This window comes from Carassius gibelio, chromosome A12 (assembly GCF_023724105.1).
Source record: "Carassius gibelio isolate Cgi1373 ecotype wild population from Czech Republic chromosome A12, carGib1.2-hapl.c, whole genome shotgun sequence".
In the NCBI taxonomy this organism is placed as follows: Eukaryota; Metazoa; Chordata; class Actinopteri; order Cypriniformes; family Cyprinidae; genus Carassius; species Carassius gibelio.
In genome coordinates, this window is record NC_068382.1 from 9935921 (window position 1) to 9940810 (window position 4890).

The following is a 4890-nucleotide window of genomic DNA, read 5'->3' on the forward strand; positions in this document are numbered from 1 at the left end:
GACAAAACCTGAAACACATCCAGCATTAAGATGATTTGAACTCACACACATAGAGTCTGTTTCCTCCAGTTCAATGGTGAAGACTGGAGGAGGGTTTGAGGACACGGGGACGCCGCACGTGAGTCACACGCCACACACCTCTCTCTGTTCTTTACGAGGTCGTGAAACTGATAACCTGTGACAATCTGAACCATCACAGAAAATGAAAAAGAGAGGTAAAGAATGACTAGAATCAGAGAAGACCAGCAGCATGCAGCCGTGCGACTGTTCACTAGATTTATTTTTATTAGCTACTTCCTTCCTTTAGCTGTTATCAGGGATAAATATTCATGTAAAAATTATTACTACCTTTGACATTCATTTACTTAAACTGTTTTTATGTTTCTTAAAAGACTTTTTATTCTTTTCTTATGTGACTTAACAATTTAAGAAATGATACACTTTACATATGGATCTCTGAACAGTTTACACAGAAATGTGCTCATGCTTCGAGTCAAGTGGGTTTAAACAAAAACTGTTTCTGCACAAGTTTTCATCATAAGAAGAGGGCATCATATGCAGATACACACACACACACACACTCGAAGCCTGGAAAAATAGCAAACTTTTTCACACACGTCATGGAGAAGCGAAAGGAGAGTCTGAATACAATCAGACAGTGTGTGTGTGTGTGTGTGTGTGTGTGTGTGTGTGTCCCCTCTGGCACAACACAGATCCAGTTTATTGACTCTTAACGGAAATTAGGGAGAAACCTCTGGAATCGGGCTTGGGCGAGTGTGTGTGTGTGTTTATGTAACTGATAGTAATTACTCAGCTAAAGAAACGAAAGAAAGCCAGTCAGCAGTGTGTGTTGAGCTCAGGACTGTGTGCTTTAACCAGATAAACATATAATCAACTTCAGCAGACTGTTCGATCAGTATTTGTGCTGGTGATCATCACGGCTGGTCACCACACGTTTAGAGGAAAAGGTATACACATGCTGTCACTGGAGCGGTACACTTTTGTAACTAAAGAGTCCATATAAGTATCTAAAAGGTAAAAAAGTGTAGGTACCGACCCAGTGATTACTTTTGTACCTTTTTTTCTAAGAGTGCAGATAAAGAGCATCCATTAAAGTTAATCGGGACAAAAAAAAATTGCTTTTTGAAAATGAATGTTATAAAAATAAATATTTAACACTGAATAAAATAAATGCAAAATATTAGAGCAGTAAATCATCATATTTTCATGATTTCTGAAGATCATGTGACACTGAAGACTGGAGGAATGATGCTGAAAATACAGCGGAGCATCACAGAAATAAATTACACTTTAACACAGATTCACACAGAAAACAGATGTTTTACATTAGAATAATATTTCACCGTTTTTCTGTATTTTTGATCAAAATAAATGCAGCCTTGCTGAGCAGAAGAGTGTACATACTTGATATACTAAAATAACAAAATAAAACTGAAATAAAAGTTAACATAGAGACATATAAAAAAATAATAAAAATGACAATAAACACACAACATAATTTATATTTTATATTTTATTTTTTGCTAAAATTAAAATGTTAAATATGCAATCTAAAACTAATCAAAAATATTCACTATAAAATTATATATATATATATATATATATATATATATATATATATATATATATATATATATATATATATATATATATGTGTGTGTGTGTGTGTGTTGCAATTATTCAAATGAATATTTGTAGAGATAACTTAAATATCCAACTTACCAAAACTAAAATTAACCAAGTGTATAATTTTAAGTCAAGCACAAACACTTTTATTTTAAGTTGAAACAACACTTGTTTACTTATTATAATGTTGAATTATAAGTTGTGATAATGACAGCAATCCATTTTTTTACAGTGTGAAAAAATACTACTAATAATTCTTAATAAAAACTAATAGTGATACTAAACTAACACCCCAATGAAATCTATGCATATCTCAAATATCAGTCAAGAAATCCGTGAAAATATCCATGAAGATCCACCCAGAGTCATCACTGAAACACATGCTGGTCTGAGCTGGATCTTAAAGAGGACAGCAGGAAAGTTTGGTGCCCAGACGAGACCAGTACGTGCCAAACCAGAGGAAAACCTGGCTTTGGAGAGTATATAACAGGCCAGAAGCAGTTAAATCTGAACTGTAAGACTGATTATTTCAAGCTCTCTTACGTTACTGATGTGATCAGACTGAATCAATACTGTATAAAGCACCTTCATGACACAAACGTCTTTATTCAGTGGAACCTTTATGTTTTTTTTTTATGTATTTCTCCAGTGTATATGTGGAATATTCCTCACATGAAGCCACTACAGTGTTTTTGTGACAGCAGATCAAGAAACTAAGAGTGGCTCGTATCTTTAGTGATGCAGTGAATGAACAGCACTTACTAATCAAAAATTAAGTTTTGATATATTTATGGTAAGAAAATTCCTGAAATGTCTTACTTAAAATTCCCCAGCGTTTACTAAAAACAACAAACTTTTTAACCTTGTCGAAGTTAGCTCTGATAACGGTGCATGTCTCTTTAAATGCTAATGAGCTGCTGCTAACTCCGCCCCTCTCTCTTTAAACTCCCTCTTCTGCAGGCTGGTCAAAGATTGACAGGTGTCATTAATGGTCACTAAAGTGGTCACCAAGTTTAGCTGACCTGTCACCAGCTAGTCTCTGATTAAGTCCGTCCACAGTTTTCTTGGAGCTAGCGTCAGGAAGCGGATGCTGCAGACCACTCAAGTGTGAAACAGCACAGACAGAACCTTTCCTGAGAATAAAAGAACAGTCAACAACTTGTTTTCCCCTCCTTTCTGTCACGTCCTGATCTAGAATCATTATCAGGATCATTAACTTTTTGGCCACGAGTTTCTAACACATTACACATATTGTGTTGCATAACAGTCATCTTCCAATAAACAGATTCTTTCCTGGAGGTTTCCTAATGAAACACTCCAGGAGATCTGTCTAGAACAGAGCTTAAAGTCTCTCCCTCCGAACGAAAGATCAGCATGATGTGATGTAATCTAGGTGTGAACACTACGACCTGTATACTCACCTTTAATGTGACATAAATAACACTTTGTGAAGATATCCATCTCTATAATAAATGTAATAAATGAAAAAAGTCACAAAACTTGAAAAACGAATAATTACAGTTTATAGAAATAAAACATTTCAAGCATGTTATTTTATCATTAAGACTATAATATATTATTATTATATTATTTTCTGTTCTCATTTTGAATTCTGTAAAACAAAAAAAAGTGTAATTTTTTCGTGTCTGTTTTAAAAGATTTAGTTTTTACCTTTTTAGTTGAAGTGGTTTGTCTTTTTTAAATAGTTTAAAAAAACTTTTACTTATTTTTTGTGTCATTTTATTAGTTTTTAATTCCTATTTTAATAAAAAGTTTTAGTTTTTATCGTGTGTAATTTCATTTTTAATAGTTTATAATACCTAAAGTTTTAGTTTTTCATTTTGTTGTATTTGTTGTTTTTTTTCAGGATCTATATAGTTTTATTTTTTAAAGTTTTAATTTGGTTGTGTGTAACTTGATCATTTGAATTCGTTTTTAATGTCTACGGTATATATATATATAGCTTTTTAAAAGTTTTAGTTTTTGAGTGTTATTTCATTATTTTTAGCTTTTTAATGTCTATTAAAAAAGCTTTAGTTTTTCATTTTGTCGTGTGTCATTTTTATTAGTCTTTTAAAGTCTCTAAAGTTTTTTTTAAAGTTTCAGTTTTAAATTTTGTAATTTTCATTAATTATGTTTTCCCCCAAAAGTGCAGACCTTGTCTGTGTAGAGAATAAACATATATTTAAACTTTATATAGCAGAGATTTATAACTAATATGTGGCCGTGCCATGAAGCCTAAACTCCTACACGTCTGTAAAACTGATCTTTAAACTTTAAACAGGGTTGCAACTCAAATAATAATAAAAGACATAGACATAAATGCTTTTATAAAATTATTAGCTTCCTTTCTGCTTTTGCATTCTCAAAAAATAGCCACATTCACTTATTTTCTTTTCTTTTCTTTCTTTCTTTCTTTCTTTCTTTCTTTCTTTCTTTCTTTCTTTCTTTCTTTCTTTCTTTCTCTCACAACAGCACACTTAAACAATGAAGTACATGGCTTCATCATCTCAGTGGCATCACAAGCAAACAGATGCAAGTATTGATTGTGCTTTTCTCCAGTATGGATCAGACAGAATATTGCAATGAGGAAGCATGTTATGCAAACAATGTGCTTCCATCAAAACATCCTGTTAATGACAAGCCCTTGTGTGCACAGTGTGAGGATAACGGAGGAGGCCTGTCACTAATGAATAATAACTGATGATGAACCACGGGCTCCGAGCGTCAGATCAGAACAATCACGCTGTTCTAGCAGTCAGAGACGAACACACACCACAACACCTTACTGTGAGCTGACAGGATGTACACACACACACACACACACACACACACACACACAGACACACATTCTTGCGCAGGCCCACTCATGGGGCCCACCAGTTTTTTTATGCGTTGTGGGATCCACCCTTTCCAGTGGTCCTACACTGCTATAAAAACAACATTAGATCTAAAAAAAAATCTCAATCATTAATATCACTTCAATTTGATAAATTTCTAAAGTTTTGTCGAAAAAGGTATTTGGCCCCTTGTGGGGAACGTTTCTAGGATTGCCGACTTGAGAGGTCCGCCCACATACACACATATATACCAAGTTTTTATATGTTAATGGGGCCCAAGGTCACTATCTGCAGCTGCTGACAACAGCCTTTATTATTACTCCCAGTTCCCTTATTTTGGACTAAAATAGTTATTTTTGTAATGAGTAACTATGTATATATGTGAAACATTCCATCTGCCTTT